The following is a 15,060-nucleotide window of genomic DNA, read 5'->3' on the forward strand; positions in this document are numbered from 1 at the left end:
AATGCATCAACATAGGCAGTTAGGTGTGCTTCTAGAACAGCATGTGTTACACTTCTGCTCTGTGAACTGTGGTGGTTGCCAGTTTGCTTCCAGGTCCAATTCAAAGTGCTGGTTTTCAACTTTAAAGCCCTTCATGGCATGGGATCAGGTTATGTCAGCCCACCCCATTAGGCAGGCTTCAGGTAGGGATGTACATTTGATAAGTCCCAGAAGATGGGCTTTATCTGTCATCATGCCCACCTTATGGAAAATTCTTCCCTCTGAAATTAGATTAGATTCCATCCCTTTTCACATTCCTTGGCATATGATATATACATAGATTGTCATTCTTGTCATCAAACTGCTATGAAATCTATCACTGTGCCTTTCTCATTGTTTAAACATGCTATTTCTTGTGGCTTATGATATCAGGGTTCACAGTTGTAATTGTTTTCTATCGTAAAAATTGGACTTAACAAGATTGTTGGATATAATTGCTACAACTTCCACAGAGTCCATTATATTCCAGAACTTTCCAGAGATAGAATTCTTAAATAGATTTTGTGGGGAATTTATTTTGTGACCCAAACTTCACTAGAACATTATATGATGTGATGGCAAACCTATGGCACGCGTGCCTGAAGTGGCACATGGAGTCATGTCACCTGGCACACGTAATGTCACCTGTTCCTCTTCCAGGTTTCTGGTGTGCATGCACATGTGATGATCAGCTGGCCTTTTTGCATGCGGCAGTGCCAGAAAGTAGAAGATCTTCTAACTGATCTTCCATTTTCCTGCGTGAGCATGCACGCTGGCCAGCGCATCGTCATGTGTGCATGCGTGCCAGAAACCCAGGATAATAGCTGGCTGAAACCGGAAGTTCAGTAGCTGAAACTGGAAGTTCATTTTCGTGTGCGTGCATGCGCCATGGGCAGCTCTCCTTCTGGGTTGTAGTCCAGACGCACCATCACTGTTATATGATAATGACAACAATGATATTTTAAGCCTTCCACCATCAAAACACCTTTCTTGTGTTTCTTAATGAAATACAAGCTGTAGGAAAATAACAATAAACAGATGGCAAATCCAATCGACACATAAAACAAACATCATACACCTAACATAGTCTTTAATCCTAACCCAAAGCCTGGTAGAAATTCAGTTAATTTGTTTACTCTGTCCCCAACTTCAATAAAGGCAAGAAACTCTAAATACTTTGTTGAAGCAAAACCAAAGAGAAAGATTACACATATAAAATTATATTCTCTATAAAAGAAGTCAAATGTGAAATTGTGAATCTTCTATATAGTCCAAGAATTAGATGTTGTTCTAGATAATAAAAAGGAAATGTAATGCCAATTTTCAAAGGATGATCAAGGGACATTCAGAAACATCTGTTTCTTGTAAACTAGGTGAAAAGTATTATTAAAGACAGTTTGGTGATATGTACATATATTTGCCAGCAGTTTAATTCTTGTATTTTCTCCAAGGAAACATTGCTCAAATAAAGCATGGATTGAAAACTAAAACACTAATAAATAAATATACACAGAAATCTTGTGCAATGCCCAGCTTCCCTGCTTTATAATCCCAAGGCTACAAACTCCAAATGAAATTAACCTTGGAAATGAGCCTAAAATGTATGCATGTACCACAGTCATGTATGTAAACATACATTATTACTTACATTAAAACAATTTATTAACATTAAGTAATTATTAAAATAAATTGACTGGAAAATGAGGAAGCCCATGTATATCACTATGTTAAGTGCAAATATCAAAATAAAGCTCTACCACCTATAGAGTGCACAGAAAGTAAAATTAATTGAATTAATTAATTAATTAATTAAAAGTAAATGACTCCAATTTATGTCTATTAATTCTGGTTAAGAATCCTAAGAGTTCAAACTGTTCAATGCATGCATTAACTGAATAATCCTTCTGCAAGTGAGGGCATATTTCCTGGCCAAGGCACTTTTTCTCTATGAAATGGTGATTATTTCTATTTCAATACTTTATTTTAATTATCAGTACATAAATCAGTTTTCAAGTGAAAATACATTTTTTTTTTGATGAAGCATCATCTAGAATTATTTTCCCACCTGATATTTTGAATTTTTATAAGGTCAGCACTTAGAAGTATCTAAACTTGTATCTTGCTTTAATGAGACATTTAACACTCTTCTATAGAAAAAAACAGGGCATGATGGCTCAGCAGTTTAGACACTGGGTTTGCTGGCTGGAAAGTCAACAGCCCAGGTTGAGGCCTGAGCACTATGCAATGGGGTGACCAACCATTATTTGCCCCACTCTTGCCCATCTAGCAGTTCAAAAGCATGCAAATGTGAGTAGATAAATGGGTACCACTTCATTGGGAAGGTAACTTAGGGATTTTAGGAGTTATTTCTCTCTCATCCTTCTCATCCCAATTTTATGATTGTGGTTTAAGGTCCTTAAAAGTAGAATTTATTTTATTTCTTAAAATGGGAAGAAACTAACTAACAAATGTTGGCACTTTATTCTAAAAGCCAGACTAAACAAAGGTAATGGGAGTGCCCCACAAAACTAAAGAGATATATTCTGGATTTATTTATTTAGAATAACACAATGTATAAAAATAAACACCATAATTTCTTTAAAGTAACAACAGGAATAAATACAATAAAACAACAACAATAATGAATAAACTATCATGGACAATAAAATAATGATACACATAAATATTGTAATTACAGCAATGAGCACAAAACATGTTATATCATATAACAGTTTCCTGTTCTATGGAAGGCCATTAGAGGCACCTTATATGATGATGTTATGTAATTATTAATTGCTTCTGTCTTTGTTTTCATATTTTTTTAACTTGGAGTTTAGTAAATCTTTCACATTTCATTTTTTTAATTAAAATGGTAACATACAGGTTTTCCCTGATATACACATCTGCTACTTGTTAGTTCTGTACTTACCAATACAAAACCAGACAAAATAGGCTATTACACTGAAAACAATACTATATATTGTCAATGTCATGGATTCACATAGTTTATCATGTAGCTCTGAAACTTGAACCATCCTAAGGGTGCAATAAACCAAGTCAGGTACTTTTGAACTGTGGTTCTTGAGAAAAGAATAGAGACGATCAAGAAGGGTAAATAATTTGGTATTAGATTAAGTAAAACCACATTGGTTATTGGACACTGTAATAATGAAACTAAAGCTTAATTGTTTTGGTTGCATTTCAAAGTTGTCAAAAAAACAACCAACAGAAGGCAAGGTGGTTAGATACTATTCCTGATGACACAAAACTGACACAAGAACTCACAGGTGCTCCTGGTAAATGTTGCCATTGGCAGGAAGATGGGGAATCAAGCCTTGCAGCTGCATTGAGGAACTTGCATTTCAGTCAAAACAAAGCATATTCCAGCCAGCAACATCAAGGTCATCTCTAGGGTGACCCTCAGTGACCGGAAGGAATGACTTCTACAACCTGTGAAATTGCTTCATTGAGGAATGTGACACACCGGGGGGGGGGGGGGAGAAACAGGGTCAGAGCCAAGGCTTGAATTAAAAATGTCAGAGTTGGCTTCACTTGGTTCATGCCAACAGGAAACTTCTAATAAATAACTGGATTTCTTTTGAAGCTTGGCTTGAGGCTCATGATTTAATTGGCTGGCTTAATGCTTTTTAAATGTTTTTAATATGTTTTGTTACTGTTTTTTAACTTTGGGGCCAAATTTATATATATCTTTTTAAACTGTTTTTAATGTTTGTATCTGTGTTTTTTACTTTGGCTGTATACCGCCCTGAGTCCTTCGGGAGAAGGGCGGTCTATAAATTTGATAATAAATAAATAAATAAAATTAAGGCATCGGTCAGAACCCTGACAGTAAAATTATGTCAATAAAATATATTCTTTGGACTTCTTACATAGTTCCTTGTTGCCTCCTTAGCAGAATGTGGCATTTTTTCTGTTTGTGTGTGAGTGTCAACAAGTTCATTTGTTGATTATTTTGTGTGAAATATCGGTGAATGTGTTGTCATTAAGTGTTTATTTATGTATGGCTTCCCTTTTCTAGGTTTACATTTACTTAGAACCAAGGTCGTATTCTCCAAAAGAAAAAAACTAAATCCAGGCTCTTTGGAGCCAATCAGAGGATTTGAAAAAGGCTACCCCTTGTCATTCCTCCAACTCCTTATCAATAATATCTCTAAATATATTTTTATTTCCCTCTTCTGTTTTATAATGAAAACAGACATCTTTCTTCTCTTATTCTTTGTTTTATTGACATAATGGTAGAAAAATATAAGGAACTGAGAGATGTAATTCTTTTTAGGCAAAGATTAAGATCCTAAGTGATACTGTATATAGTCAAAGACTATATCTATAGATCTGTATCTATCACTGAAATCAGTGTTCACAATTTCAGTAACTTAAAATGTTTCAGTGATTTAGTATATGACCTCACAGGAAGCTGGCCATTCCAAGTTGTATTTGGGATCTTGAAGAAATTCAGCTCTTTTTTCAAGATGGTTTTAATAATTCTTTGAAATTCCACAGTCAACCTGGGAAAGGTACTTATACCTCCTATTCAATGTAACTTTGAGATCAATGTCCAGTAAATCTTTTTCATAATAGAAGTTACAATATGGAAAAGTGCTAAAACTGGAAATTTTTAGCTAACAGATGACATTTTAAAATTCCAGGAATTGTAAAGTATACCCTTTTCTTTTCAGCTACTTGTTTTTTGATGAAGACTACCACATGCCCCTCTATAAATTCTTCCCCTGAAAGACTGAGATAAGGAATGGGTTTTAACTCAGCTTGATCATATCGTTCATAGAGTAAAAGCATGTGCCCAAAGGTTTTGGTTAATCTGAAAAGATCCTTCCAGAGTAAAATCTTTGGAAGCTGCATTTCATTGTTGAATTACTATCTCTGAAGAAATTGAAATCCAGTCCTCATTGGGTTAAGAGGTAATTTATTCAATGGATAAAAGAAAAAAGTAAGCTGCCCCTGAGGTATACACTCTATATTTGCTTCAGAATAAATCAAAGGCTTTAGTATTTTATGCTTGTTCCCTATTTGAAACTATTGCAGGCAGCCTAAAGACTAGGGGGCTCTTAAGGGGCATGGGTAAAATCTATTTCATTTCACCCTGTCACTCTGCTCTTTCTCACTAAGCAGGCCCCATGTGAAGTTTGCTCTTTTGTTTTACTGGTTCTTGTTTAAGCATGAAGATGTTTGTTTATTTAATGTAGCTTTGATCCTAGTTACAAATGATATTATCTTCTCCATTGGATGCAAATGTCCAATTTGCCATTTAATGGAGGGAGTTATAAAGAAGCCTATTTCCCATGTGAAAAAGAGTGTTTTAAAATTTGTTTTATTGATTTATATATTTTCAAAAAGCAAGTTGATGGCAAATAAAGGGTTTTTATATAGGTCTTCATGGTGAACCTCTTGCCTTTGTATTTGTTTTCTTCTCTCTCTCTTTCTCTGTCTCTGTTTCTCTGTGTCTCTGTGTGTTGTGTACGTAACCATAAATTGATTATTGCACATTGTTAACCATACTTCAGGAATTTTACAGTACACATTAACACTTTTGGTAATATAGTCACATCTGATGAATAATTGGTATTCTTTTATTCTTTCCTAGTTCTATTATTTATCTCTAGCTTTATAATGAAACAATAATCAGTAAAGGAAAAAAGGATTTTCGGAGATTAAAGACAAAGAAGGTAAATCTGAGAAAATATACTGTGTTTCCCCGAAAATACAACCCACCCCAAAAAGTAAACCCAATCCTAATTTTTGGGGGGGAGGCTAATATATGCTCTATCCCAAAAATAAGCTCTAGTGAAGGGGGTAGGCATGGCCAGCACAGGAGGCAGCCCTTCCCTTCCCCAGTCACCTCATGGCTGCCCGGCCCTTTAATTGGGCCCATGGATAAGCTGAGCCAGCAAGGGCCGGGAGCTGCCTCTCGTTCCTACTCTCCAGGCACAGCCTGTCCCTTTCAAGTGATCAAATGTCACCTGAGAAAAAGCTGCTGGATGGCAATGCTGAAGGCTTGGAATGGAGCCTTTTTGATGAATGATAGGAAAATCCCCTCCCCATTTTCCTTCCATTCGCAAAAAAGGCTCCATTTCGAGCTTTCAGATATCCCAGCATTGCACACCAAAGGCTTAGAATGGAGCCTTTTTTGTGAATGGCAGGAAAATGGGGAGGGGGATTTTCCTGCCTATCATCCTTTCCTCAAGCTCAGCACAGACATACTGGTGCAGCCCAAGTGGCAGGACGCCAGCTGCACTGGTGTGATAAAGCTTGTGGCAGTGTTGCCATTCATGCATGCAATGCCACAACAAGCCTTGCAGGGTCCTGCTCCAAGAGGTTGTGGCGGCATGACGAGTCTCACAAAGACTCATTTCTGGCAGAGTTTGAGGGAGAGAAAGAAAGACTTCTGCTGCTTTCCTTGCGTGCAGCCAAAAGTTTGCAAAAGGCAGGAAGGTGAAATGTCAAGGAGGAGATGCTGCGAGGGATCCCATTTCTCATGTAGGCCATGCAGGGTTGCCACGCAGAGGCCGGGCCTCAGGGCACCACCCTGAGCAGGTGCCAGGCTGGAGGTGGGATAGGGTGGGTCCTCTTACCCGGTTGCCTCCACCGTTTCTCAACAAACATCTGTGTGTATGAGAGAGAGCAAGAGAGAGAAAGAGAGAGAAAAACGGTGGAAAGGAAACCCTTTCAAACAGCATTGTCTGCAATTCTTGTTATTCTCCTCCATCATTTCTCTTTCTCTCTCTCTCTCTCTCATTCTGTCACACATAGAGAGGCATTTGATCACTTGAAAGGGACAGGCTGGGCTTTGCTTCTATTGTAAGCATGAGCTTCCCACAATCTTCCACAATTGCCTGTCCTTTTCTCAAGCAGCAGCAGCCAGGTAGAGATGCAGGGGGGAACTGATTCCGATGGGCCGCATGGCTTTCTGCCTCATCATAGCAGCAGCCTAAGCAACAACTGAGCTCCAGGCCTGGCCGAGCCTAAACTGTGTTTGCCACCTGCTCCATAGCCACAAGGTGAGCTGTGGAACAGAGGGGCCCTCGGCTGCAAGGTTGCTTGGCGCCATGGGCAGGGTCGAGGCTAGCAAGAGTGCACTGAAAATATCTCCAGGCATCCGGAGAGACAGAACTCCTGGCCCTCGCTGGATAAGCTGATCGGTGGGCCGCAGTTAAGGAGCCCAGTAGCCATGAGATGACAATGCTTGCTACTTCTTGCACCTCAAAAAAAAAAAAAAAAACCTCCCCAAAAATAAGCCCAAGTGCTTATTTCAAGCCTAAAAAAAAATAAGACCCAGTCTTATTTTCGGGGAAACACGGGTAGTTCAAAAGGTAGAAGTGGTACAAAACATTGCACAATTTGAGGGTTCATTCCATTGGAAAAAATGGAAATTTGAGCCCTTCATTATTACTGAATATCAAAATCACTATTTTATACAACTAATTAAAAAAAAGTGTGAACATTTTGCCTGTGAGTAAATGTGAACTAAAAGGCAAATTATTTCAGATTCTTCAAAACTAGACTTCTGATAAAAAGGAAACAGGTTAGAAATATTGCAATCTTTTTTACATAATATCTTTTATTACTTCATTTATATTTCAATACTATTAAAAGTTATCTTTTTATTGCAATGCTATTAAATTTATTCACACACACATATACAGGCATATAGTAAATCTTTCTGCAAGGACTTAAGCATATATAGAATAAATAATAAGAGATAATTTATTTTAATAATCCTGTAAAATGGGTAAAACTTTGTAATCTTACCAAGCATTTGAGTCTAATTCTTTCTAAGCATATTTCAGACTAGATCTCTCTCAGTCTCAGTCTCTTTATTGTATATGACTAATTACCTTCAAGTTAAATATATTTACAGAATTCCCTTAGTTTATTGGGGATGGGGAAGGTGAGAACAATGAAAGAGATAGGTAAAGGGCTGGACACAAGAGTTTTTAGGACAAATCAGATCAAAGACAGAAGGTGGACTTTTTAAAACTTATATGAGATCCTAATGTGTGCATCAGTGAATAATGAACAGTATCTAGAGTATTATTTTCCTTTCATTGCATCTGTATTCCCCATGATGCTTTTCTGTTCTGAGCAGCATAGTAACTGCTCTAAGTAGATCAGGTATCAGCACATTGTGAACAAATTTTGTTGTTCTTTGCCATCAAAACTGATTGCTTTTTCCTTATCTTACAAAAGTCATATGGAGATAATTATGGCGTTCTCTATATATAGTCTTTTTAGTCTGTAGCTTTTATGAAAGATTCCAGCCAGGTTGTATCATTAGTGATGGACCAATTCCCATCCTCAAAGCTTGCTGCTACAGCCGATTGGTTCCCAAAAAAGAACTAAATCCACAGCACAGCAGGAAGATCAGGAGCATGTTGACTCTTAGCTAGGCTTTGTGAGACAAATACAGGGGTGAAATGCTCCTGGTTCGGACCGGATCAAGCGATTCGGTAGCAATTTTGGCAGGTGGTTTGGAGAACAGGTAGCAATGGCGGCGCGAGGCTCCGCCCACCACCCGGGTGTCATTACTTCCTGGTTTTAACCAGGAAGTAATGTGTTTTTTACCCACATGCATGTCCATGTGATGCGCACATGCATGTGAGTGAACTGAGAGCGTGCGTGTGGCGTGTGCACTTCTGAACCAGTAAGGAAGGTAAGTAGATTTCACCCCTGGATAAATAGCAATGTTCTTCACATGAGTACCAAAAACAGGATCTCTTGATAGGTTGAACTTGTGGATTCAGCATATATTTTCAAATACACTAGATATTTTTTACAGTGTATCCCTAGAAACAGTTTTAAAAAAATATTTTAAACTGTAAATGTACCTTTACTTAAGGTCAGGTAATGCTGAAACATGATACGGAGGGAATATCAGCACTGAAAATGGAAGTGGGGGAAACTATGCTTCAGTTTTCATTTATGGGCCAGTATGTCTTGGCAAGAGATTTTAAGAGAAAACATGATCTAGTATGGCTTCCTATCTGAAGACTGAAATAAATGCAGAAACTCCTGAACATGAGATTATTTATTTGAATTATATATAAAGCTTCTAAATCTTCTGTGACTTGCTCTTTTTTTTTTGTTTAAATTACAACCATTTGAAGAAACCCTGTAAGGTGGCATAAGTAGGGGTTCCTTTCATTTCAGCAGTCTTCATTTCCCTTGTTACATGATCTTTTGACAACATTCTGAAAACAATTTTCTAGCTTGCTTGGGTCTGGTAAACAGCTGGATACTATATGCATTACACTGGAAAAGTCAAATGTACAGGATTGAGGACTGCTGTCCATTGATGTAATCCTTTTCATTTGATGTATGTATAGGAAATTGTGCAGAGAATACTAGTGTACATAAGAAGGATAGGTCTTGTCAGGAGACAGAAGAGGAAATCTAAAATATCTGTTAAAGGTAAATGATATAATCCAAATCTCTTACAGAGTTCACATAAAAATAGCAAACTTCTTCTGGATTCTTATAATGAAATAGTGCATGTGCTCCAAATCCTTGGGCCAGTCCAAATAAAGAGGTTCCACATGAAATAGTTGTTCATGTAGATATGCATCCATGTCACAATAATCTGGATCTTTTGAAATCAACAGGCGTTTTTATTCTGGTGGATGCACCCATTCCCATACCGAGGAAATGCCAGAAATGTTGTGTGCATATGTTAAGTGACAGTGATGCCAGGTGAAACTAAAGCTTGAAATTGGCAGAGCTGTTTTAATCAGTTTTGTAAGTTGCAGATTGCTCCGACCCCCTTTTATCCCCTTGGCAGGGGACGGATTATTTCTCTCCATCTTTGAGAAATTGTTGTAGCATTCCCCAAAGGCACAGTTAACATGAGGAAAGTCAGATTTTCCTTTATTCTTTTTAAAAAAATTAGACACAGTGGGAACTGATTTCATTATAACTCAACTGGAACATCAAAGAGTGTGGAATAAGAAAAACATACTGTATCTGTGATGGCACAGCAGCCATTAAAAAGAAGAAAAAGCAGGCAGACTGTGTTGCCACTCATAGCAATTAAATTCATGTTAATTCATGTACACAACCTATTTTGACTTGATTTGGCAGCAATGCTTATCCAAAAATGATTATAAATACAAGTATGGAAATGAATAGTAGTATCCATTTGCTGCTTCAGGCTTACCCTGCTAAATCTCAAAATCATGTATTATACTGGCACAGAGCTTCAAATGGATGTTTAACTTCAATGACATCTGAAACAAAACTACATGCTGAGGCTACTTTGAGAAACAACCCATGCTTCTCAATAGTAAAATTGACTAGATGGTGTTTCCTGAATTTCTATTAGCTGAAAGAGACAGTCAAAGCATTCAAAGCAAATATGTCAACATTATATTTAATGTATATAGCCACCATCCCACAAGCAAGGTGGCATTGAACGAAACTAAAAAATAAAATAAAATCCAAAATCATTATCATTAACTAATATTAAAAACTTTTAAAAACTATTTAAAAAACCTGAAACAGAAATAATAGACAAAAGGAGTTAGTAGGGCAGTAAAGGAGTTATCTCACTAGTACATCCATATCCTGGTATCTCCATGCTGGTTAGTATAACCAGGTCTTGAGAGATCTTTGGAAACTTAGAAGTGATTCCACAGAGCAAAAGTCACAGCAGAAAAGGCCCATCACCTAGGACTTACTAAATGTAGTTTCCTACATGTAACATACCCTGTCTCCCCACCCCACTAGATGGGGAGAAGAAATTTAGGAGATGCGAGGTCTCAAATAATCTGAACCCAAGCAATGGAGGCTTTAACGATCAACACCATTTGAAATAGACCTAGAAAGAAGCTGGTAACCAATACATCTCACACAACAGAAGGGTAACCTACTAGAGACACATATACCAGTTTGCACCATTACATTCTGCACCAGTTGAAATTTTTAGATACACTTCAAGGGAGGCCCATGTAGAGTGCATTGCAGTAATTCAACCAGGAATGACTAGAACATGAATGACGATGAGTATGGCCCCTTGGCCCAGGAAATGTAAGATTTTGTATGAATATTATCCAAGCTTTATAAAATAATACGGTAGACAATGGCATTCATCAACTCCTTTTCCATTTTACTCTCCTTTTTGCTTTCTCTTCATCTGTTTAACCAGATGAAAAGAGACTATGATAACTTCATTCTTTCTTAAATTTTAGAAATGTGTTTCATGTTTCTAGGTTTAAAATGGTGTCTTGCTTGATGATATTTGTTCAGAATAGTTTTTGCTGGTTTCATTTTATAACATCTTCAACCATTTTTACCATAGGTGATTTTTCTAAGGAATTTGAATGCATGACGTATTTAAAGTAAACCTTATAAATTTTTGTTTCCTTAAAAGATTGTAATCCAGATAATTTTATCTTTACAGTAGAAGTCCATTACAGTCACCTAATTAATATAGATCAAGATGGTCATGTTAAATCAGAGAATTATTTTTTATATGATGTACAGGTTTCTCCCAACTCTGTTATTCTGTATCTTATAGCTTTACCCAAGAAACCACCAGAATTAAAATGAAAGTATATCTCTCGGCATCTCCACATTTTGGAATACAAATCCCATGAACATTTATCATTAGTCATAAAATACAATCTATCTAGCTTTATTTTTAAAAGAGTAATAGGTATCTATGGCATTATTTCATTTCCCCCTAGTAAATTAGGTAATTCTGGAAATTATTGATTACTTTAATGAATCTTAACATTTAGAATTATATATGTCAGAGATTTAGTATAAATATATTTAATATTTAATATTCAGAAATATTCCAGTTAGTGAATGATTGTAATGAGTGTTTTATCACTGCATCCTTAAAATATGGCACATTACAATGCTATGCTTGGCATTGCCATGCAGAAATAAATCCTAAATCAATCAAGTGCAATAAATGTGTTTAAAACTGCAGAGTGATCAAAATTGTTCTTAACAATGATTTGTTTTTATTGAACAGTATAATATATCTGTTTTTATTCCATTTTCTGAAATACATGCTGACTACCTGTACCCTCTTAGCTTAGTTACTTAGCCCACCATAAGATAGAACCATGTCTTAAAATACAATGTAAAGCAGTCATAAGTTAAAACATACTTGCTGAACCTAGCTGGAACCCATTCAAGATCTAACAAGTCTTTTTGTTACATCACCACATTTAAGCTATGATTATTAATTCATACAGGTACATGAATGTGTATGACAAGTTATTGTGGACTTTACTGAATCAGGTCTCAGAAAAATAAACTATTAGAACTTTGCTTTCATTTTGATATGTTTCTCCTCCCCCCATCCCCACTTTAGCTACTTTGAAAGAGAGCGTGATTTATAGCCAGGTTCCCAGTTGTGTCAGCCAGCACTAGTTAGCTGGAAGAGGGAAATGACCAAATGAAAATATAACATTATCCCTGTTCATTTTACCTCTGAGCTTCTTAACAGTAGGCTATAAAGCAGCTTACTCTGGCTCTGAATATGTCAGCCATAGTTGCAAGAAAATTGTAAAGAGACCAAAAGACTAGACCACATTCATTTGGTCATTAACATTATTGTTAAACACCATCCATGTATATCTCTATTCCTCCAATTGCTTTGGAGTAAATGAGCCGTGGTGGCGCAGTGGTTAGAGTGCAGTACTGCAGGCTACTTCTGCTGATCACCAGCTGCCAGCAGTTTGGCAGATCAAATCTCACCAGGCTCAAGGTTGACTCAGCCTTCCATCCTTCCGAGGTCGGTAAAATGAGGATTGTTGGGGGCCATATGCTGACTCTGTAAACTGCTTAGAGAGGGCTGTAAAAGCACTGTGAAGCGGTATATAAGTTTAAGTGCTATTGTTATTGCTATTGTTTTGTCTCTACAAAAGTGAAATGGCAAAAGCAACTTAAAGTTTGTGTGTGTGTGTTTGTGTGTATGTGTGTTTTGGAGTATGTTATCACTACTAATCTTTTGTTTATGTATAGGATCTGCTTGAGGAGCAAGTTTAGAGTCTCAAGTTACAAGTTTATATAAAGCTGCTTCTAACCGCCATTTGCACTTGCAAATGGAAATTGTACCTGCAATTTCCTTTAGAATATTTACAAACAACCTATTCCTTTTGAGAGACTCTTCAATAATGAGCTGGGCCAGAAAGCCTCTCCTATATCTCTGTGCTCTACTATAACTAAAGTAAAATACATGAAATATAAAAAGACAATCTACAAAAGTTTCCATTGCTTCTTCCTCATCCATGCAGTTGCTTTCTCATACTTTCTTCCTGAACCAAAATTTCTTGTGATTCTGTTGCTGACAAGACCTTGCTCTTAAATAGGAATCTGGAGCTCTGCCGACTTATGTTACATCAAACAAGGTTAAACTTCAGAATTTTATGTTTGCAAAACATTTCTTAGATTCTGCCATGTATAGTCAAAAATATTAACATTAGAGTTACATTATGTGCTTTGGAGCACATAGTATTTGGACTAGTATTTTGGTATATGGTTTTTCCTTTAAGAGAAACATTAGTGTGGGGTCTTTGGTGCTCTTTGAACTTGGTGGTTTTCTTGCAAACGTTTCATTACCAAAATAGGTAACATCATCTGTGCATATTGGCTTCCACCAGAAACAATAGTAATAACATTTTCTTGTAGCATAAATGGATGTGGCCGAATTGTGTAATGTGCCTGCATTGAAGGGAGACCAACTGGAAACTATCTAACATGCAAACTATAGAGAGACATTGCAGATACAAGAGCAATAAATGAATATAATCTTCTAAATATTTTTGCACAACCTGCTCCTTTCACATTCTCATGCCTGGTTAATGAATATCTCTGCTCATGGAGGTCACTGGATTAAGGTACTTAGTAGAATGATTACACACACCCAGTGGTGGGATTCAGCCAGTTCGCACCACTTCAGGAAAACCGGTTGTTAACTTTCTGAGCAGTTTGGTGAACTGGATGTTGGAAGAAATCATTAGGGCAGAGAACCAGTTGTTAAATTATTTGAATCCCACCACTGCACACACACCTATCTTCATTCACTATTTATAGTACTACAAAATGTATTCTTAATACCAGTATGTGTTTTTATTCTTTTCTGAGTCTGATAAACAGAGATGAAGTGTCTGGCCAGTTACAACTGGTACTTGTTCTATTGACAAACTATTTCAACAAAAGTGCTACATTTCAATTGTTAAATGTGGCAACTCTATAGTTAACTGAGGAAACCAACAACAACAGCAATAACTACACCTTTGGTACAGAAAAATTGAAAAAAGATAACCAGGGTTTATGCTTCCAATATTTTTGTAACCCATCAACAGAATTAGCACTAACTACAAGGTTAAGCCCTCAAGAGCACCATAAGAGCCTAACAAACTATTGTGGGGTCAAAAGAAAGTCATATACTATTAAACGATAATAACAAGTATACAGTGATATTTCCCTTTGGATTTCTTTGCACTAAGAACTACATTTGTTAACACACTCTGTTTATGCTGGCTGCCTGATGTAGCCCATAAGGAATAATGGAATACTTGTAGGAGTTATCCATTAAGTCTTAACCCTTTAGATGCAATCACTTTATAACATAAGGTGTAGTTTAACACTGCTTTGATATATCAGGAAAATCTTTTTCATAAAAGCTTTATATTTCAAAATATGTTGATTAGAGTAGATCAAAACTGCTTTAGGCTGGAATGCAATTTGCTTGCCTTTCTGACACATACAAAATATTCTTGATATCTCCAGTTATAACAAAATCTAATTAATTAGCTATAAATATGCAGGAAAAAAATTGTTAAAAGTATGAATTTTAATTCATACACACACATTTATATCCCTGTCATTTATCTGAAAATTTGCAATGGAAAAAACAAATGTAAATAATTAAATAATGTTTTTATTAAAATGGGAATTAAAATGTTGCTCATTTGGGAATATTTAGAATCAGAATCTCCAGAAAAATTCTATGATTTCTACAAAAGGAAAATGCATTATTAGTTCTAAAAACTA

This window comes from Pituophis catenifer, unplaced genomic scaffold (assembly GCF_029215685.1).
Source record: "Pituophis catenifer annectens isolate HBS135680 unplaced genomic scaffold, rPitCat1.0.hap2 SCAF_8, whole genome shotgun sequence".
Classification (NCBI taxonomy): Eukaryota; Metazoa; Chordata; class Lepidosauria; order Squamata; family Colubridae; genus Pituophis; species Pituophis catenifer.